General features: G+C 37.5%; 1 protein-coding gene across 1 annotated transcript in view; it reads left to right on the top strand.

The window, feature by feature from the left end:
- The first annotated feature begins 3449 nt into the window (after positions 1-3449).
- ccdc102a (coiled-coil domain containing 102A) overlaps positions 3450-23642 on the top strand; it is a 62400-nt gene continuing 42207 nt past the window's right edge. Inside the window, exon 1 of the mRNA XM_086143821.1 lies at positions 3450-3589. The gene's annotated coding sequence lies outside the window, so the exon portion shown is untranslated. The remainder of the gene's footprint in view (positions 3590-23642) is intronic.

Raw genomic sequence — 23642 nt, forward strand, 5'->3', positions numbered from 1 at the left:
CTATACTATATGTACTACGCCAATTTTTTTTTTTTTTTTTTTGCTATTTTAATTTGAAGGTGCAGCATTAGTGTTTGAAGGTGCAGCATTGGTGCAGCATTGGTTTTGGCTTCAGAATAAGTGACTTGATCTACCCAAAGTCAAAACCAAAAGCAAACACTTGCAGCTCCTGTTTTCCGGGACGTCAGAGGGGAAGCAAAACAAGACACTTGACATCCAACGTCACGCTCTTAATTGTAGTGTGTTACACACTCTGTCCAATAAGAGTTTGGAGTTTCTTTAATATAACAATATTTTAGTTGACTTACCACTGTCTCATGTATTCCACCTGCATTATTCACCTAAATGTTTGCTACTTTGCTGTCTCTTTTCTGCTCCCTGAATGATAAAGACAAGGATCCTTTTTAATTTAACTCAGACTTACTGTCGGCATTTGGAACCTAATGGAGGAAACAAACCTCATTATTATTATGGCTTTATCATCATGTCCAAACAGAGGGGATAAGATCCAACAGGCAAAACTACGCGGGTATTTGTAGGGCCCCATTAACTTTTGTCATGTCAAAATAACTTATTTCTCAAATTTACAAGAAAGGCACATACCGTGTGTGTGTGTGCGCGCACGTGAACGCGTATGCGTGTGTGTGTGTATATGTGTATGAATGCGTGAATGTCTATATAAATATATATATATATATATATATATATATATATATATATATAAAGAGAGAGAGAGAGAGAGAGAGAGAGAGAGAGAAAGAGATATTTTTTTAGAGACCAACTCTTTAAAAAGACCAACTGAAAAAAATCTCATAACAATTACAAAGAAATTACCTCAGAATTCAGATTAATACTATTTCAATGTGAGCAAGAAATCATCTAAACATGTTTAAAAATCAGTAAATTCTAAATTACAAAATAAAAAGATGCAAAAGGTGTATCCAATGCTGGTTTAAATTCAAAAGGACCCTCAATGTTAAAGTTGAATTTAGGTTTTTTGCCCAATAAGCATCAGCAGGGAGGCTGTTCTGGCTCAGGGCCACTCGTTCCATTTTCTCATCAAGCCGTCTGTGTAACTGATACTGATGAGCAACATGGCTGAGAAAACCCTGACACAACAATTTGGAATCTCAGCCTAAAGAATTAACTCCAGCCATCTAAGAAAGTTCAGTCTAATGCAGAGGCAAAGGCACTAGGGTAGTGGTTGTGGGTGGTATGGTGGGAAAGGGGTATGGATTAATGTGGTCCACATAGCAATAGTGATAGAGAGACAGTATTTACAAATTCAATTTAAAAGATCATGAAAATGAGAAAGGACCAAAAAAGAAATCAATAAGACACTCATTGATGTGTCACCAAGGTATTGTCTGTTACCTTCAAGTATTTGACCCCCCAAAAATATGTTTAAGTATAAGTATAAAAGTAGCAAGCACTTCTATGAAAAGCAAAGTAGTATATCAGAAAATATGACGCATCAGGGATCTTTTAACAAGTTTATTTTAATTTAATTATGTCATCCCATGAGAGGAAGCAATGCAGCCTCAGGGCGGCACTGGCCGGTGTCTCTGTGAGCCAGCCTCGGGGGGGGATAAATGCAGAGGGTTTCGTCAGTAAGGGCATCCGGCGTAAAACTTTTGCCAAAACCAAACATGCAAATCAACCATAATTACCGCATCAAACCACCGGTTGAGGCCCTGGTTCACAACGACCGTCATTGGTACCGTCATTGATGACCTACAGGGAACCAATGGAAATTGGGCCACTGTAGGTCAAAGAAGGAGAGGAGGAGCTGAGACTGGGACTGAGAGTAGGGATTTTGAATATTGGAACTATGACAGGAAAAGGTAGACAAGTGGTCACCAGGGTGCAGCGAAGGAAAGTGGATATACTGTGTGTTCAGGAGACCTGGTGGACAGGTAGCAAGGATAGAAGCTTAGGAGCAGGCTTTAAGTTGTACTATCATGGTACTGACATGGACGTAGTGAGGAGGATATGAAAGTAGATGGTGTGAGAGAGGAGGATAAAGAGAATAGGTTTAGATGGTGAAGGTTGATTCACTGTGGTGAGCCCTGAAGGGAAAAGCCGAAAGGAGAAGAGGAAGATGCCGTGAGAGGAAACCTCGCACTTACTCCTAAATAAAAGACTATCAAACCGCTAGCCTGAGAAAAATTCAGTGACAGTTACCATGGCTGGATTAAAAACCAGGCCTAAGAATCCAGGTTTCCTTGTTCTCAGGAAAAGATTTTTGAAATCTGAATCACTGAATCAGTTGTTGAGTTTTGTTTCATTTTAATGATCACATTTAACGTCTATACTTGTGACAGCTATAGTTAACTAATCTTGTTTCAAAATGACTCAAACTATCACCAATAGTTCCACACAGCAGGTTTACCAGACCGTGACCTATTTAGAGACCTACAGCAGAACTGTTATGGAACAGAACTTTTAGAGTGCCAAAGATGCTGCCACCAGAGGGCATCAGTGTTTCAGCAAGCGTTTCCTCCAGTCTTAAAAAATGTATTGGCATTTCATTCCGAGTGTAAGATATATATAGTTGAGCCTGTACTAATAATATTGTATGTAATCGTTATTTTGTATACATACAATTGTTTCAGGACAATATAAGACTAGAAATCCATTAATCCAAAAATTTAGCCTGCAGAAAAATGTGGCAAACCAATGAACATGGTACAAATTGAATGGATCTAAAGTGGGTCCAATGCAGTAATCAATTTATTAGAATGTTGTACAAAGACTTGTAGTTCATTTTTTGCATGCAATCAGTAATCTGGTAATGTTATTTTTATCTATACTTAAGTGCTATTTTTCAGACATTTTTCATGCACATATTGATTTTTTCAGGTGTTTCTTTCTTTCTAGCTTTCTTTCTCTCTTAGCTCTAATATTTCAAAATTTTACTGCCATGCCTACATATTTCTTATGTTATTTTTTCAGTGACTATTCGACCTTATCGTTTGGCATTTTTGATTATCTGCATGTGTTTTAATGTATATTCAGTCAATGTCTGCACAGAATTAGTGATCTGATTAAAAAATTCAAAGGGCTTTTTTCTTCCACGAATATTTCCCAGCGGCTTAATTAATTGTAATACGGTTGTCTCTTCATGTGCTACCTGCTTGCGTCCCCGATCCAGCAGACAGTCTGGAAATATAAATGTGCGCTAAAACAAATAGGTTGGACAGTGAAAATTGAGTCAAAGTGCAAAAAGGATCACATTCCAGCAGCAGCATTTGCTCCCAGTGCTGAAATGTTTCAACTGGGTGGTCTCTTATCAGGCAGCCAATCACCGCACGCCTGTTCGATAGTAACCTGTCCTTATTGGCTTGCTGTGGTAGACTGTCACCAGCCGATTGGTCCACGCAGCTGTCTAACACCTTGGAGATCCGCCCGTTATCTCTCTTCAGCGGGGTCGACGTTTCCAGACTAGTGGAAAAAAATAGCAGCGAGAAAGCGAGCGGCGGACTCTGGTTTGGCTCACTGTTCTGAGGAAACCTCGGCTTTTTCACCGGGACTCAAACACACATCACAGGGGCGACTAACGGCGGCCGTTACCCCCGTTCACCGTCCGGTACGTCCCTCCTGCTTTTGTTATTATAGTGGCTTACGGTTTGACTGACCCTTTTAGACACTCAAGTGTCAAATGACACAAACATCATCATCATCTTCTTTTTCTCCTCTTTCCTTCCCCCTTCATTTGTGTCTTGACTCTTTATTCCCAACAAAATGGATCTATTTTATAACGCAGCGTGAGGGAAGAGTTAGCTTAGCCGGGTTTCTCCACATCTGCTCTTTCAGTTGCGTGAAAAAAAAAGAAAATTGAACTTTACACAGTCGGGCTTATCGATCAATTAATTGGCGTTTTGAAAAGTTGAACGCGCCTTTGTGCATTTCTAACTTCCAGGGGGAGGTAAACGAGCAGAGAGTGAAGTGTAGCAGGGTTTCCCGAGCAGGGGAACCCCGGTGATACCGGAGAGGGAACCGTTGGCTCCTCCATCACAGCGCCGTCAGATTAATGTCACACATTTCCTAGGCTCCTCTCTTTGATTCAGTGTAGCTCATCTGAGACTACTGCAGGGCGAAAGACAGAAAGTGCCACATGTTGCATGCATTTACAGTCTTTTGTTGTTGCTATGGTATTGTGTAAATAAATGCACACTTGTGTGTTAATGTTTGTTTTGCACATCGGACGTGTGTATGGTGAGATAGTTTTGTTTACAAATACAATGGGGATTGTGGAATAACAAGATTCTTGGATTTAGAAATGGGTAAAAATAATAATGATGATGACTATATTTTGATATACATTGCAAACTCTTCGTCCTGATTTTAATTCACGACAGGTTACATCACGTGTGATTTGAGAAAACATTACAATGCATTTAGCAATATATTTGATGCCTTACTTAAGATTTATAATGGTGGTTATATTCCCTAGTGATACATTGTCCCCGGTCCAGGTTGTAGACGCCCCCTACTCTTGTTAAGTCTAGTTTTAAGAAATTAATTCAAGATTTTGCATTATTTTCTTGATCCCTTTCACCTTATTCTGCTGTAATTTTCAAGTGAAGCTTTGAAGACAATCCTCTGGTAATACCATTCCTTTTTTTTGGTCATTTATAAAAATTGCAAGTGATTTCTTGCTGATTTTTAAATCTGTTCATTTTTTTTTTAAATTTAGATTTTTTTTCTGTCTTTGAGTTAATTTTAAATACTTTAAAATATTTAAAAAATAAAATGAACATTTTGACAATCATGAACATTTTGAAAACCAAATTAAGGTTAAAAAAAGATCAAATTTAGACATTGTTTAGACACAAATTTAACTATTGAGGACATGAACATTTTTTAAACAATTACCTGTGTCTTTATTTAGAATGCATGTTGAATTCTCGTGCAACCATGGCTCATTTAAGATGGTACCTCATTGGGACATTTCGGTCAAGTCTCTTTTGTAGGCAAACTTTGCTGTAACTTCAGAGACAATAGTCTGTCTCTTTGTTCAACCATAGCAGTTTGAAGTAAATATGATTTTAAGGAGGTAATTGGTAATTGTAAGCAGCAAGAAATCATTCAGTCACATTAGCTTTGATGATCAGAGGTCTCTCTTTTGTTAATGAGGCTGTGCAGTGTTGGACACAGAGAGATATTGTGTTACTTGGCACTTCCCCCCCTCATTACTGTATTGATTTTCCTGCCCTCTGTTTGGATTGTGCCCCCTGGTTTTTAGCTGATTATATGAATAATATTTGCAAATTTTAGTTAATTTGATCTATATTTTCATACATTTTGAGTTGGTTCCGTCCTATATTTTAGCAATTTTTGCACTGATTTTTAGTTCAGTGCTTTTTTTTCCTGGATTTTGGAAGTTGTTCGTTTGCTAACTGTTGAATGCAACTTCTTCAATTTTAGGACATTTCTCAAGGATTTTAAAATCATCAATTGATATTCAACTTGTTCTAAAAACAATTAAGCAAATTTACAAAGGAAAGAAATGAGCAAACAGGTACAACACTTTAACAAAACAATGAAACCAAATTCTGCAATTGTCTCCAGTGACATATTCAGGACACTCAACTAACATCCTGTGACAAAGTCTTTTAGTACGTATTCAGTTCTTACAGTTGGTATTGCCATTAATTGTGTACTGTCATCATTGCATGTTGACACTTCTATCATAAAGGCATTCTTTCTCAATATATCTGGACATCTCAGTCAGCTAAGTTAGTTATCTTCAATTTGGGGCTCCTCAGTGATATATTCCAACATATACTTAATATCACAATGGATTTAATGATTGATTGATTGATTAATCAATTAATTTTAATTTTCTTTCTGAATAGGGAGCTACACCTGGCGGCCCAGTGGTTCAATTCTGACAGGGGGCCTTTCTGTGTGGAGTTTAAATGTTCTCCCTGTGTCTGCGTGGGTTTACTCCGGGTGTGAATGGTTGTCTGGGAATGGGAATGTGTCTCTTTATGTGGCCCTGAGATTGACTGGTGACCAGTCCAGGGTGTACCCCGCTTCTCGTCCGATGGCAGCTGGGATAGGTATCACCCGTGACCCTGAGTAGTCAAAAGTATTTTATGTGTCTGTATCACTCCTCACACTCCCTTTCTCTTTCCCACTCACATGTTCATTACACACACTCTCCTTCCTCACACACTGCCTTCTCACTCCCCCCTCCTCTCACCCATGACGCTCCCTCTCCTGCCTCAACCCTCATCCTCCCCCTCAGACTCTTTCATCTCTGCCCCCATACCAAGCCACTCCCTTTTCCCTCCATCTGTCCTCACCTCTCACGTCTTCATGTGTATGTCACATTTCCTTGTCTTTCTCTGTCCTCTCTCATTACACCCCTATATCTTTAACTCCCTCTTTACACCACTCACTGCTTAATTTTTTTGCCTCCATCCTCACCTCTGACATTTCAGCCCTCCTTTTCATCAAGCTGAGTCTGCTTTACTGGCCTCAGTGACCCCTCTTCCATGTAAACACAGAAACATTTGCAACACACACACACACACACACACACACACACACACACACACACACAACACACACACACACTTACATTTGCACAAACACACATAGGCATGCATGCAAGCACACAAATCAGTTAAGTAGACTGCAGCAATGTATATAGCTTGTTCAGAGAAAACTGTTTTCATGATGATGACACACCACACTTACTTTTCAGTTTTGAAGTAATTTAAGTGCGATGGGGTCATAATAGTATTAATCAATATTTCAAAAACGCTGATGACCGTTGGCAGATGCTCTTTCCTTTTCCTATATTTATCAATACATAGCAATATATTGATTCCTTCTTTATTGTATTCCTCAATACAGAAGAAAGAAATACCTTGTAATGCCATATCCAGTACATACAGCACAGCAAAATTTGACCACTGCATTTAACCCGTGATGGATGAATCATGAGCAGAAGGCAGCTAATGCGCGATGCCAAGGGAACAGTTATGTGTTCAGTGTCTTGCTAAACAACACTTTGACTGGCTAAGAGGAGCGCAGACAATGAATCAGGGTCCAAGGATGACCACTCTAAGGCCCTAAGCCATGCTGCCCCCACAAAGGGTGCCCCCATAAAGGCCAATTCTTTAATTCTCTAAAAGTTTATTTTGTTAGTTTTTTACATTGGTATTTCTAGCAATACAGCAAAACTCACGTTTTACTGTTTGGAAATCAATTACATTGTTTCAAAGTAACACAAAACGAATTAATTGTGATTAACACAAAACCATGTGTTTCCATGTTACTGAGGGGTGGCTACAAACCACAGCTCTTACAATGTAATAAATAACTTTCTCATTTCTGATTTATCATTGAACCAGCCCCAAGCCCCTGGAAATAAACCGGTGTTAATTAATATTGCCTCCTGATGGCCTGTGAATAGAGATAATATAAAACACTGGAGAAGGGATGCCAACACACCATAATGTTCTCTGTTCCACTTCACCCACTCAACATTTTCAAAATACTGAGAGCAATGTGACTGAGGGGCAAAGGGTGATAAAAAAACACATCCGGAATCTTGCTGAATTCGAGTGTTGCCGCTTCAGTCTCCAGTTTTATTTGTTATATTTGTCCAAACCTTATTCAGTTTTGTCCACCAGATCCACCTCTGGACCTTTGTACTTGTCAGATAAGAAATGTGAATATTCATCTAAAGTTTCAAATAGTAATGTTAGGGCAATGAAAATAGCAATTGGTTAAGAAGAATCCAGTTGCATAAAGATGACATGCTGTTCAATGTCCATCCAGGTATTATTTATATTCAAAGCCATTTTAATGTTTGGACAGTGGAATGTATTAGTTTAATTTTGACTGTTACAAGGGTGAATACACATGATCAGAAAACTGATGTTACAAATAATACGTGTCAATTTTTAACATGTGAGTGTGCCACGTGAACACATATAGATATTTTGTTGATGTAAACATATTTCATGCATTTTAAAAACTGTAGGCTCATTGTTTTAGGTTTTGCATTTTTCCGTGAACTGGTTGTTACGTTCCCCTCCAACAAGATGAAGTTGATTATTTTCACAATCAGAACGTCATCATAATTTTCATGAAATCCATACAAATAATGTGCAGAAGTTCCTAAAGACCAAATTTGAAATCATTTCCAAAAACTCATTTGAAATGTAACAATTCTGGTGAATGCAGTCTTAAAAAATGAGTAGGGGTAGCAGTATGTACACACCTAAAACTCAATCTCTCATTTCAAAATATAATTTACATTCAAGCAAAATGTGCTAATATACAAGCCACAAAAGAATGAACCCTTCAACTTTAAAGATTCAGCCAAGAGTCCCATGTCTGCCTGAATATCTAGATCTGTGGGTAAAACCCAAGTCTAGTTTCTCTATCAATTGAACATTTTTTGTTAAGTAGAGCTTTTGTCTTTCTTCCTGTTTGCAACACCAGCATCCTCTCATTTGTCCCCCCACCCTCTGAGAATTTCCTCCACACAGCCTCCTCTGTCCTTGGCCACTGCTCCCCACTCTGTCTGCAAACCTCAGGAATCAGTACTGTGACAGCAGCTTCTGGTGGATTGCTGTCATATTTGCTCACAATCTGTGTATCACACACATTCCTTAATGCTTTGAAGTAACACTTTAGTGGATTTAAATAGCTTCATTTTCTCCACTTTGTCATCTGAATAGATCAATGTTCCACAAGCGTGTCCCACTGCGGTCACAGAGAAAACCAAAAGAAGGAAATAAAAAATATTTCAATGATCAGGGAAAAATTAGACTTTTTAGCTGCCACTTTGTTTTGGGCTTTGTAGATACCACCATACAGGTATTCTTGGGTATGAGAATTACAATTTATTGTAGGTACACAACACAAAGACATGAGTGCCTTCCCCATGTAATGGGATCAAGTTTAATTCCATTCTGAGGTCGTTTGCTGATTTTGGCTAATTTTACCGCTGATTTTGTCGGGTAATATCTTGCAGCAGGCTCTTGCAGATTTTTAGAGATTCCCATTGGTTTTAGGTTTGTTCATGACATTTTACCATGAATCTGAATTGATCAGTTTGCTTAGCAAATTAGCTTTTTTAATCAATAACTGAATAAACAATTTTCTAAAACAATACGAGTTGTCATCAAACAGTGTCGTGATTCTAAAGGAAATATGCATTGCAGATAAAAAGATCTGCTACGATATTCAATCAATCTAGTATTGATTCCATCCTTATGCATTCTCACTCAGATTTGAATAGTCTTGAGAACAAGACAGATGCACAATGCAAACATCCATGGTGTAGAGTTTCACCCCTGCCCTCCACCTTGTGACCCACCTTCTCTTTGACTATCCAGCCTCTCAAGGTCAATGAAGTCAACTTGCTGTCAACATGGATCCCAGTTACTGATTTACTGATGCCTGAAGAGTCCTGCATCCTGAATAATGTCACCTTTGATATCACCATCTTCAAAATTCATCTCATTCATACTGTCAGTAATGTCACAATCTGCCTAGCACTAACTAACACTAAGGGTTGTATAAAACACGGGCAGCAACCTTGACGACCATGATTTTCTATTAACATTGGTAAAGCGCTGCAGAAAAATTTTGGTGCAGGGATTTCCAATCGTTAATCTTACATCGTTAATCGTTAATCTTAAGTATCAGCTGAGCTTCAGAGAAATCACATTTAGATGCACAAAGCTAATAATCAGTGTGCAGTTTATGTCATAGTTGAATTCCAAATTTATTTAAGCTGCATCTAATGAAGATCTCAAGAATGATCAGACCGAATATACTGGATCTGGAAGTAAGAGGCCTATTTATTTTCTCCATTAAGATTTTGCTTATGAGCAGTAATCTTGAAATCATTCACTTTCCATAAGATACCAGATTCTAAAATAGTGGACCTGAATAGAACCAAAACTATTTCTGATCATAACCTCGTTTCAAAGATTACACAAAATGTAACAGAAGCACTACATTGCTAAAAATGCAAAAGATCAACAATTATATATTTTAATGAAAAGCTCTGTGTTAGCTAGCCTCTTGCAGCATTAAAGTTTTACAATTGTTGAAAAAACATCCAGTGCAATCTCTATGTAACATTAACCTGCCAAGAGCAACCAGGAATCTGTCTCTGACACTGTATTTGTGACAGACTCAAGACTAACATGTTTGAGCTGCCTTCGTAATTCTTTCAGTTGATGTGGTGGTTTAGGGATTTTTTTTTTCACTCTACTTCCCTTTTATATATAGCCCTCTACTTTGTGCTCTGTATGTTTACTTTTTTAGGTTAAATCTTTTATAGTACTGAGTCTTCTACTCGCTTTACTAATTCCAGGACTAAAACCCTTTTGCAGTATTCTGAAGTTACTGCAGTTGGATAAAGTTGATGGATAAAAAGATTTGACAATGATGTGCATCAGAGCCAAAAAATGTGTATGACTGTTCAGCTTAAAGTGCAAATTTCAAACCCTACTAGTATTAACTTGTTGCAAAAGGGCAAGCTTTTCATGGGTCTCCAATATTTGGGTCTTGGCCAAGGAAGTGAAATTGGAATCGGGCCTAAAAACCCAGTGACCACAGTGCTACACCACACACACTTAGCACTGTAACTTATGTGAATTTATAGAGTGAATGCATTTCATGATGGTAAGTAACCTGAGTCAGTATGGAGCTATAGTGGGTGCAGTCACTGTGAGTGTGTTTCCTGCTGAGTGGGAGAGTGTGTGCCTATGTTTAGCTGTGTTTGTTTAGGACTTGGTAATTATGGCTGGCAGCAGAGTTTAAATTAGAGCAAGCAATGGAATGCCTTTTGTCTGCTGCTGTCACTGAAACTGTGGCCTTTTCAAAGTGTGTCTGAATAGATACTTTACTGAATATGTTATGAGTTTTTCTATATACTGTGCTCTAGATTTGCCTCTTACTTAATAACACCTGTGAAATCTATATTCTATCTATATTTTTTTAATAATTTGTTAAAAAGCACATGTTGTTGGCTGGTGTTTTGGGTGCATGTTTTATTTTCTCCTGGACCTAGGACACTGTCTGATGTGTGACATTACCAAAGACACTGCTGACCTTCGAAAATACATTCTCTTTCCCGGCTGCTTCAACGTGGAACAAGCTATAACTTATCACACACACACATACACACACACACACACACACACACACACACACACACACACACACTGACCGGCTTCCTGTCTTTCTGGAAAGGCTGAATGACGTTGTTAGTTGTTCCTTGTGGCCTCTCTGTGATCCGTTTTCCAGATGCAGCCAATAGCAGCACCAGATGGTGGAAGTGGGCGTATTCAGGGGTCTTTCCCGAATACGGATGGTGACAGTTAGGGGTCAAGGCCATCCTGTTATTTATCTCTTATAATTGTGATACAAATGAATGGATCAGCCATGCAGTAAGTGGATCAAATCCCTTCTCTTGCATTTTTTGAAAGTTTGTGTTGACCCAACCTTTACAACTCAAATTCAAAAAATGTAAGGTGGTTTGTTTGTACAACTCATTGCTAATCTCCTGACCAAACAAATTGCTTTCGCAACCCCCACTCAGCCACAAAGGTATTTTAACCAGTACTCTTGGTCCTTTCAATACATGCATTGCACACCTGAGATTGCCCGAGTTCTTCCCAAATACATTGAAGAGCCCCTCTCAGGCGTAAACAGTGTTCATAATCTGGAGAGTCAGCCATAGCCCAGTGTTCTCCTGTCAGTTTTATAACTCTTAATAGACACACACACATACACTCGCTGTGGCTTGCCCTGCTGTCATTTATAACACGGGCTTTGCATAAAGACACTGCTCTTATTTGCTCATATGAGTGCTTTTTACAATGGAAATATAGGAAGTGCCAGGTTTGCAAGTAATTTCTGAAAAAAGGGTTTATGTACAAAAGCCATAAGTTATATTGCACATCAATTACTTTTTTGTTTTTTATTTTATTTTTCACCAATCTGCTCTCAAGTGCCAAGCCTTTGTTGATGTGTTAAGAGCATTTGTATAGTGAAATTAAAACTTCCACATCTGAAAATTTTTATTTAAACCAGCTAAACCAACAGTGTTCAACAATAAGAAATAGATTTGATAAGTTTGGCTGAAGCTGCTTAAACAAAAATACAAGTGTTAAATTTGCATCCTCGATTCTGCACTCTCATCCAAATCTGTGATACCAGCTATTTGATTATTGTGCATATAAATGATATTGGGGGTTACAAAATTCAGGAACACTCACTTAATATTACAAGACTGTACAAATCTCTCTCCACGCTTGCTCAGCCATTATTTGATAGTAAACAATAAACAAAAAATACACAGTAATGAAATTTCTAGGTCCATGTTGATTTTAGCGTGACAAAAATCTCACTGACCTCTGTAACTTTTTAACTGCAATGAAAACAGATCTCGTCCGTGATTTTGCACAGATTTTGTATCAATATGACAGTTACTCAGGAACCCCCTTTCTCGAACAGGTAATGTTACAAAACCTTGTCCCCAGTCACAACGGTTAGTGCTATCTACTTGGTGAAAAATTACTATGAAATCAGCTGACTCAATCAGCCACCACAGTGTTGTTAGTTTTTTTCCTAAACTACAGAGTCAACTGACTAGGAACTGGAGCAATTTTATGGTTTAACTATACCTTATAGAAAATAATTAGGGTGAGCATTCACTCACAAATTGAATTCTGCTAAAAAATACACTTAAATCTAAACCGCAAAAATAGTTGTATTTTTATGGATTGTGTAATCAGTAAAAAGAAAAATGAATCGACAAGCAATTAAGTGACCTGTACTGAGTAGGGCTAGCAGTATGCACACACATAAAACTCAATCTCTCATTGCGAGATATAATTTATATTCAAGCAAAATGTGTTTTTGGCTGATATGGACAAACCAACCTACCCTACATTCAGGCTCATGGCAGTTGTTATTTTATGTGTGTCTAATTAAGCGCTTTCCTAATTTGGTGGTGGTACATCCAATTGCAGCTAAAGATTGAGGAAAAACATAGAATCGTGGGGCCCGAGTTGAATTTAAACCCTGTCCTCCACAGTGACTTTCTGCAAAAATGAAGGCATGTTGGTGAACCGAACAGAATACACAAAGACACTTGTCTCATATTGACTTTGTTTTATTTTAATGGTAATTTTGGAGACTGTTATATGTGACTTCATTGCACTGGCTTATATGGAGAGGTGTTTCCTATATTTTGTTAATATGGATGAGGTGTTATCAGGTGTGATGTGACTGCTAACAGCAAGCAGAATGGAGGTGATGTACAACTGACCTTTCTGTCTTAACTCTCTTGCCATTAATTATCCTTAAATCAGTGTGTAATTGATGACCATTTGGAGTATTACATTATCATCTCCCAGCTAGGCTGGACAGCGTGTTTCATGCATCAGGGGAGGAAGGCAGAAATAATGGCCTATTTCTTTTGTGACTTCTTAAAACATATTGAATAAAAAAGATTTTAGTCACGGTAACGCATGGTAACATGGTACATTTTTTTTTTGAGAGTCACAGCATATGGAATTACCTCTTTGGCTGTCCTGATTAAATTTATCAGGGCTGATTAATATTTACATGCAGAGACCAAAGATTAAATTAAATTATGATTAAAGTAAGTTGATTAAATCAACCTACTTTGATACACAGATGGAAGAATTTTTTCCCTTGGGGCATAATTTACTGCTGAAAGGGTCATAAATTGTAATATATAGATAGAACACATAGATATTTCAACTATAGTTGCATAGTTATAATTAACATATACATTCTTTGAATTCGATATGTATGAATTTTATTCTCACACTGGACTGGGAATCAGTATTCGTAATAATAATAATTTATACTCTATTAATCTCTCGTGGGGAAATTCATTCTCTGCAATTAACCCATCATGAATGAACCATAAGCAGTAGGAATGCTGTTGACCACACCAGGGGAACAGTTAGGGGTTCAGTGTACAACAGGGTTCAGTGAACAACAGGTTTCTTTTCTGTGACATTTGTCTTTTTTTAAGATTTCATTTTTTCATCATATCTGATGATGAAATTATGCTTAATTACTGTAATGGAGGCAGTCAGTGCCAGTCACAGACTAAGGGATTAATATGACCTGAATGTATATAGTAGGGCCAGATTAAGGCTGGATGAGTGTGACCGAATGAAGACAAATTCTTTTATGGTTTTTGGAGTTTTCCATTTCAAAGTAACAGTCCAAACAAATCACACAAAGCAGAAAACCAAATGGAGGAGCACAAAATACAGGCTTGAAACAGCCAAACAGAAAGACGGAAATCCTCCGGGCTTCCCACTAAATGATAGTGATTTGAATCATCAGTCAATTTGTATTTTGTCAGTAGAATTATTCTGCAGCTGAGTGCAGCCACGTTGACTGCTAACAAATTTGAAGCACGGAGACAGAAATAAGGTAGTATTGGGGCATTTAATTCACAAGGGATGTCTCTGTTAAAAGAAAATAAAAACATGGGTTGAGACTACATGTTTGTTGCGTTCGTTGTTGCTGTATTATTAATTATTTGTCAGGGTTTGTCTTTTTAAGGATGTGATGTGTTTCAAAAGGATGATTTGTGATAGGTGCTGTTGAACTGTCAGTGATAACAAGTGAAAACATCAATCAAAGCTGTAATAATGGTCCTACATGTGTTTTTAAAATGAACAGAAATGATTTAAAGGACACCTGACGAGTATAAAAATCATGGCAATTCAACAAGTTATTTAGCAATTACATACCTTTAAAATCAGCAAAACATTTCTTGAGAAATTTGTCATTCAAGAGGATGACTGGGTAAGCACAGTATTAAGCAGAAACAGGGAAAATAAGTATCAAAATTAATCATTTGAATTGACAGGTTGTTGATGCTGTTACAGATTTTTTTCTATTATTTAAATGATTGCAAATGCTTATTTAGAAGCCTCCCATAAACTTTTGGCTGTCAGTGCTATTATTAAGATGGTTGTTATTGTTATTTTGGAAAAGATTTATGTAAATTATACACACACACACACACACACACACACACACACACACATATATATATATATATGTGTATATATATATATATATATATATGATTTAATTAATAATACTTGACAGGACCCCGCTTAAGGTGCACCAAGTGAATTAATGATTGTTTTCAGCCACAATAAACATTATAACTAATCAGGTCCTTCTATCACTGAGATGGTCTCATCCCTCTGGTGGTGTGTGTGTGTGTGTGGGGGGGGGGGGGGGGGGGGATCATAGCAGCGCACTGAGGTCAAAGGAGGAGGGGATTAATTCCTTCACACATATCCCCCCTTTTTGAAGTCATTCCATTACTTAAGCTTCATTGTGTGTGAGCTTGTTTGGCTCATTTGCTCGTCTTTAAAAAGTGGTTTGATCCCCATTAGTGACTGTTAAACCCTCCTTAGCCACCCTGACCCATACTCCCAAGTGACTGCCTCTGTTTCCCCCAGCTAGCCCCCAAGTGCGTGCCTATTTAGTCCAAGAGGAGGATTAGAGCCAGAGCCAGAGCCAGACAAGCCTCTGGTCATCTGAGGCTTCCTTGATGGGAAAAACAAGCTTCCCGCCCTCAGCACTCTAGCCACAGTGGGAGCCTGTTTAATATAACTCTTCAGTTGGCATGATTGTAGCTTAATACATGTTTAGTAGCATTGAGCCTACAGCCTTCAACAGGACTTCATCTGGGAGAAAGCATGTTCATGAGAATCAACTGCAGTTTGATGATTGGCAATTCCAATTTTGTACGAAAAAAATGCTTTCATCATTTTCCAAGTAATATGTTTTTAAGTAACATCTTTTGTATACATTAAGTTACATGATAATTAGAATGAAAAGCTGCAAAGTTACAATCAATCAATCAATCAATGATTATAAGGTCACCCTAACCTAACTTAACTTAGTGAAACATAACCTGTGATTTGACCATAACATTTCTTGAAAAAATTGCAAGAAACAATGCTAAAATTTTATGGAAAGGACGTGGGATGATCAGGAATTGTAGGTCATGTTCTTTTGCGGACATGCATATGTAATTTTATTAAGATTTTTTTTTTTTTTAAATAGTGCTTGTTGTGTATTACTTACCACCTCTCTCCATCTATCCTAAGATACTTACACTTCCGCACTCAATGAATGCCATCGGTGAATGACTAAACACAATGACCAGGATTTAAAAAAATAATGTGTTGTGGAACTTTTATAGGACTACATTTTAGAAAAACTTTAGTTGTACATTCATTTATTTACATTTTAAATTCTTTGCTCTGTTCTATTCAATGGGAAGTGTTTTTTGTTTTACAAGTATAATTACTGAACTACTATGCAAAATGGATCAACAACAGCATTATGATGGACACTTACATTGGAATCTTTCACAAGAGTAAAAAGTTGGTCAAATAGAGGATTAGAATATTGAAGTCAAGGTTTTTTTTGCATCTCAAACCTAAGAAGTTAAGAATTTATTGAATGGTTATGACACAATTTCAAACAATATGATAAAGTCTTGATCTTTTATACCCAAGACACCCAAAAGTCAGCTGAGATGTCAGTTATTATTCATTATTGGCAGGGTCCTTTAACTTTGAGGCAGTTATTCATGTTTTTTTTATCTCCCAGTGCTCATTGTACAGCCAGATGTTAAGACAGAATTAAATATTATCCAGTATCTTAAAAGATTGAATACAAAGTCAATGAAAATAGACAAACCACCAGACCAAGCTTTTGTTTATAAAACTACGTTTTGCCTTTATTTAAAAGTTTGAGCTTTGTTAAGCTGTGTGGTGAAGCTGATTTTATTGGGTAATGATTGCCTTAATTTGATCAGTATTTGTCAGCTGATAAGCAATTTTAGAGGTCGGTGTTTTGCATGTCAAAAACATTGGATTAATCTCATGCCTACATTAATAGCACGGCATATATGTTGTTTTGACGTTCATATTTGAGGGCAAAGTAAGGACTGAAAATGGAACATTCTAATTCAGACCCTGACATTTCAAAGTGGTACAATAATGCTATGTTCCTATCGCCCACATTGGATTTTAATTTTAACCTTATTTATTTCTAACTAGAATGTAGTATTTGCCAAAATGTTAAATGTTTAATTTTACTTGATTTCTCATATTTATAGCTTATTTGACAAGCTCTTACCAACCATTTAACTGTATCACAGTGGTATCAGTTTGCTTGTGACTTTGATTCATTAAACACTTATTGGTAATTTCAAACCCTAAGTGGTAAGGCTTGGGACTGTAAAACATGATACATGGTGAAAATATTCATGGATCTGTGGGACTGCTGAGTTACTGTATGTGGTGACTTTCTGCTGATTCATCACTACCAGCAAATGACATCGTCAGAGGAGCTGTTTTTCATAGAAACAAGCTGTTGGTATTAGTGCAACTTTCATCTTTCATGTTATGACTCGAAGGCATGGCTGAGTCCTGTTCCCTGGGGTTTACAGGCCTGCTGTAAATTCAGTCAAAGTATAAGATGGAACGTTTTATAGTAGAGGAGAAGAATATCTGCTTTGCCTCGAATTGCATCATCTCTTTCATGTTGAGGTAGTTTATACATATTTTGATCTCATTGTGCACATTCTACTAAACCCTCTCACAGCATGAATATCCAGATTTTTTTGTAATTGTAGTTTTGTGCCGTGAGAAGTGTACCTTTTCATCTCTGTGATCTCAACAGCTATGTTAAAATTACTTCAGTAACCTAAATCATATAGATGATGCTGGTTTGAGACACATTTAGATTCTGGAGAGCCACTTCAAGGATCAATTGTTGCAAGTAATTACATAAAATTATTTCTTTGCCTTTTTCTCTTTTAAGCTACAACAATAGAGTCTTTTCGTTGATTATTTTAAAAAGTATAAAAATGTTTCAGGGAATGCTCATCCCAGTGTTTACTAGTTCCAGAAAACATTGTTTTTCAATGTACTTTTAAGAAAATACTTAACTTGTTTTCCTTTGATTTAATGGAAGCTGACGTACAACTTTTAGGTCCATTAGGAGATAACAATTTTGAATATTTCAGTTTTACAACCCACCTGCCACCTGATGTTTCAAATGTTTTTTCTCAGTGAAAGGGAAAAGACAGTATAAAGAAGATAGTGACCAAAGCGGCAGGGATCCAGGAGCTTTGGCACTTACACCTTGTAATATTTTGAAACAAGACTTGAAATCTTTAGCTTTTTTAATTTGGTTGGCTGATATCCAATAACTCTGAGCCAAGTGTGCTTCAAACTGTGTTGACAGATAAGCGATACATCACTGTATTTACTTTAAAATTTACTCATGTAATTTCTACAGCAATTGTAATTCACACTCATTCCTCCTTCAATTTCCAAATACCTTATCCATGTGTAGCACTTGAAGTACTTTTTTGAAGTTTTGTTGTGGAAAATAGTCTGGGCAGGGCCCCTGTTGGTCAAGTGCCAAAAATATTTGAAAGCTGGTCTTGAATTTGAATACAAACCCAACCTTTGACATTGACATAAACCTGAAACTATCATTATAGATCATTCACTGCATGTTTGGAAAAGGGACTGTCATAGACTGAGTCCATTCCATTTTCCTCCTATTCTGGCTATCAAACCCATGATCCAACCTGCTCCCCATCCTTCCATCTTGCTGTCCTGTTGAATAAAACATGTTAACGTGATACCCCAGCAGTCTGCTGAGCCGGACCCTGACCTCGTCATAGAATGTAGCCACAAAGACAACTCACACAGCTTCTCGGGTTACCACTGCCTCACTGCAGATGGGTTTTGTAGGGTTAGTAACACAACCCTGTGTGAAACTGCTGCCCAGTCGCACATTCTGTGTGACTGTATGTTAGTTTGTGTTTGTACTGGCATGTGCACTAGTTAATTGTGTGCGTGTGTGTGTGTGTGTGTGCGTGTGTGTGAGAGAGAAAGAGGAAAGAGAGTCATGGTTCAGGAATGTACTGTATAATTTGCTGCAGTAACACCTGGGGCTCGATGAGGTACAGAGTTCTCTTGTTTGATACTTTTGCACACATATGATAAAGGTGAAACCATTTTATCCTCCAACTAGGGACACATAGAAAAAAATAATCAAAGTAACATCCATCAAATACTGAAAGTCATTTCAAATTTCCCTCTCCTACATCATATATACGCATATAATAATAATGATAATATTACTAAGCATAATTTGACTGGTTCTCTATGATCATTTGGAGCACTTATCCGTTACAGAATGCAAATTACAATTAATCAAATACTTAATTGTAGATCAGTCCGTACTGATTGGTCAAAGATTTGAATTGAATTTTAAATATGTTGAATGCTTAGTATCAAAGAACGGGCAAGATCCTAATTGAAGGAGATTCTGACATGCTATCAATGTCTCTTTTTCAACTAGAAAATAATGCTTTTTTTTTTTTTCTTTTTTCAAACATCATCATTTAATTAATATTTTTGTCCACCTCTGCCAGCTAAGTACCCGTATAATCACTGTTGGAACTGAAATTGAGGTACAGCAGGGTTTCAAGGTACAGTTAAGCATTTTGGTGAAATTAAACATTTTATTGAGGGTAAAGACTAAAAACCCCAAATGCTCCTTTTGCCAGGCTTGTGGTGGGATTTTAAACAAGCCAGTCAAAAAGCTCATGTGATGGATTGCTGTAATAATGGCTGTTTGACTCTGTCAAACTAAGAACACTAACCACCATGTCATTTGATGTGGTTGCCATTCCCGGGCTGCCACCTGGCAGGTTGCTGAGCAGCAGAACCACCGTTTGACAGCCAAGCAATTGTATTGAATAGATTTAGGTGCAAAATCTGGTCACACAGATAGTTTTACTCCATTAATTTGCAGCACACTTTTAACACATTTCACTTTCTACCCCCAGTGTGTCAACACACCACAGTGAGGAAATCCATTTCCCCACCACTAATTGGCAGTTAGACAAAGCGGGATTGAAACCCTAAATCTCCACAGGATTCCACACGGTGTCCATCTTACATTCAGCAGGGAATCTTTTCTCATTGCCTTTTTCTAAATGGAACTCATCTTTATATAATTATTTTTAATTACACGTCATCAGCTTCACAGTTGGTTTGGGTGATACAATAATGATTTTATCTGAAACTCAGTGATGAGATTAAATGGTATTAGGTAATGAATCATCTATATATATAGAAATTAGGATACATCAACCATCTTTCATGTGAAGCCTGTGTCAGAAATTGATTGATGCCTGGTATGTCTTCAACTGGAGTGACTGGCCAATTTATCAAATAGTCCATGTCACTCCAGTAATAATTTTACAACATTCATATCGTGCTCTTACTAATTTATATCCAGTATTTTAATTCTAAATTTAATGATTTTGAGTTTTTAGAATGATATTTACATGTTTAGTTCCAGTGTTGTTATGTTAATGTTAGCTGAGCCACAGAAAGTACGAGTGGGCCCGTGGACACAAGCCTTGTTCAGGTAACATTTGTTGACATTATAAAAAAAGTAAACCTTATATATCATGTAATTTATGTTGATCATCCTCAGTGCCATGTTCTGTTGAACTTCTTCAGTTTTATTGCTGAAATATTTTTTCAGTGAGAGCAAGAGTGTGATATGATCAGCTGCTACATAAGGACTTTTGATTAGTTGTGTCTTGAATTAATAAAGTAAAGATGTTCATCGGTGTTGCAGCTGTTAATCAGATATGTAGTCAGTTAAACAGTGTCTCAGACTCAGTAAGACTCAGTGTCTTCTCAAATGCAACAAGAATAAACAAACGTTTAAAGCTGCTAAATTTGTATAAAAGTTTCACCATGTATATCCAACCTTTTAACGATACCGGAATTGGTCCATTGAGTCGGTTTGGCTAGACTTTAATACTGTAAACCAAAGGAAGCACAAAGCTCCCACCTTGGTCTAATAAGCTGATCCGCAAACAAAATGTCATGCTCTAAAATGTTGATGTTGGAAAAGGAACAGTCACCCTAATCATCGCATGTATATATGCCCTAGAAATAGGACCATAGAGTCTCTTCAGAGGAAAAATGGAAGTAGAGATTGTACTTTGTTTGATGAAGCATTTCCAAACCACTTGAGTAAGCAAAAGAAAAGGGCCATTAAATATGTGGGAAGTGTCTTCACTGCTGTAACCTTAAATCAGAATGCATATAACTGATTAGTGGAGCTGCAGAAGCCTAGTCAAGGTGAGGCCAACCTTTCCATGATCACTGCCTCATGAGTAACCTCGATCTCCCTCAGGCCTTTGGCACATGTATCATGAATTTATTAGCAGGTTTCTATGGTATTTTTGTGGCAAGAACTCTGTTGTAAAGCTGGGATATTTGATAATAACAATAATAATAATTATAATAATTTATCCTTTATTAATCCCCGTGGGGAAATTTGTTCTCTGCAATTAACCCATTATGGATGAATTCTGAACAGTAGGCATGCCGTCCACCAGCGCCAGTGGAGCAGTTAGGGGTTCAGAGTCTTGTTCAATAACACTTCGACGCATTTGGAGGAGTCGCGAATCGTTTGGATACTTTTCCCTTGATTTTTTTAAATTTTTTTTTATTGCTTGTTTTTTTTTTTTTCAAACGTAAAATTGATTACATGTGTTTTTTTTGTTTACGTCAGATCTCATTCATTGTCTCACGAAAATCTGCACAATTCTGGACCATAAGCACAATATAATACAAAATCTTCCCCTCAGTAAAATCATTTTACTGCTTTCAAGGCCTAGCCCATTGTGGAATAAATGCCCCTCAAAACAAATAAACAAGCAAGCACAGCAAACCAAATGAATAACAATAAAAAAGAAACAAGAAAGAACATTTGCTTCATTATTTATGATACTCCCAGTAAAATGTCCCTGGACCACACACTCATGTGACTCAAATTTTCAAGCCAGCTCCTCCCTGTGTGTGTGTGTGTGTGTGTGTGTGTGTGTGTGTGTGTGTGTGTGTGTGTGTGTGTGTGTGTGTGTGTGTGTGTGTGTGTGTGTGTGTGTGTGTGTGTGTGTGTGTGTGTGTGTGTGTGTGTGTGAGAGAGAGAGATAAAGCCTATCAGCCACACTTAAAGGAAAGGTGCACAAGACAGTGGTGACACCAACGATGCTGCATGGTTAGCAGAAAGTGGCATAGAGAAACAGACAGAAAGCACAGCTGAAGGCAGCAGAGATTAAGATGTTTTGGTTCTATGTGGTAGTGAAGAGGATGGGTAGGATCAGGAATGAGTGACAGGGGGACAGCACATGTCAGATTTAATGGGGTTAAAGACAGAGAGGCCAGAATAAATATCAGGGTAAAAGGATGCTGAAGTTGGAACTCCCAGCCAGTGGGGCTAGAGGAAGACTGAAGAGGAGATTTATAAATTAGTGGAAAGAGAACCCTGTCATACCATTTCAAATTTCTGTGTACGTTGGACATTTGACAACTAAAGAAATTCTGATACACATTTTCTGATTCTAAAAATGAAGTTAGTTGGTGTGAGAGAAAAGGATACAAAAAATAGAGGAAGATAATTTCGCTGTTGCGACTATTGAGGGCATAAAAGTCAGTCTGGTCACACTGACATGAAAAACGCATATTTTAGGGTGGACCTTAAATTTTGTTAGAGGCAGTAATATATTGTGGTGTTAAACCTCGAATGTCCATCTGTCTCTACATGTTCATTTTCCCAATATTTATACTATTCTGTCTTGCAGCTCCTTTCCTTCCTTTGCATTTTTAAAACTATTCTGTTTGATGATGCGACCTACATACTGTGAGAAGCTCTGTTGTTTCAGTCGAAAGAAAGGGTAGAGAAAAAAAAACAGCTTTAATATTTTGAAATCTATCGGCCTTTTATGACTTGGAAAGGCAAATTTGGGTGCAGAAGTGGGGATTAGTCCTGCATTCAGCAGCTATTTTCACTCTGATGTCTCGATGGTTTGTCCATTGTGTTAAAGGAAATTCTAAGAAGAGGCAATGTTCAAATCAGATGATCCCTGCATTTTCATCTGGAGTAGTGTGTTAGTGATTACAGCTTTCACTGAAAACAGCAGACCAGTACGCTTCTCCTCAACACTAAATATTAATGCAAATAAAAATTTGGCACATGAGGATGTTGAAATGTCAGAGTGTTCCAACTACCTCAAATCCATGGAACCGTGATGCAGCCAGACATGGAATGTTGGCAATCAAAACAAAAATATCTTCAGTTCAGGATCAACACTGCAAGGAAGAGTTTTGCTGGTTTAAACAACAGCAAGAAATGAATTATATTGTATAAATACAGTATATTTATGCTGACCAATTTTAGACGTGCACTACCTATATTTATCATATGGCACGTCATCTTGTCAAGACTCAAGACTTTTTTGTTGTCAGTATGTAAACATACTCCCATCATGTCAGCCTCATATTTGAAGAAGAGCAGCGCTCTTTTTTTCCCTGCTATGTTTTTATCTATGTCTGCGTCTGGAAGTAAATTTCACAACATTTAATGCAGTGATGTTTCAGAAAATCCTTGTCAGGAGTGCAGGCCTGGAACTGAAAATTCAGCTCTTGAGATGACTCACCAAAAAAATATTTGATTCATGC

Source organism: Fistularia commersonii, chromosome 3, assembly GCF_037954325.1.
Source record: "Fistularia commersonii isolate RoL2024-O1a breed Wild chromosome 3, RoL_Fcom_v1.0, whole genome shotgun sequence".
In the NCBI taxonomy this organism is placed as follows: Eukaryota; Metazoa; Chordata; class Actinopteri; order Syngnathiformes; family Fistulariidae; genus Fistularia; species Fistularia commersonii.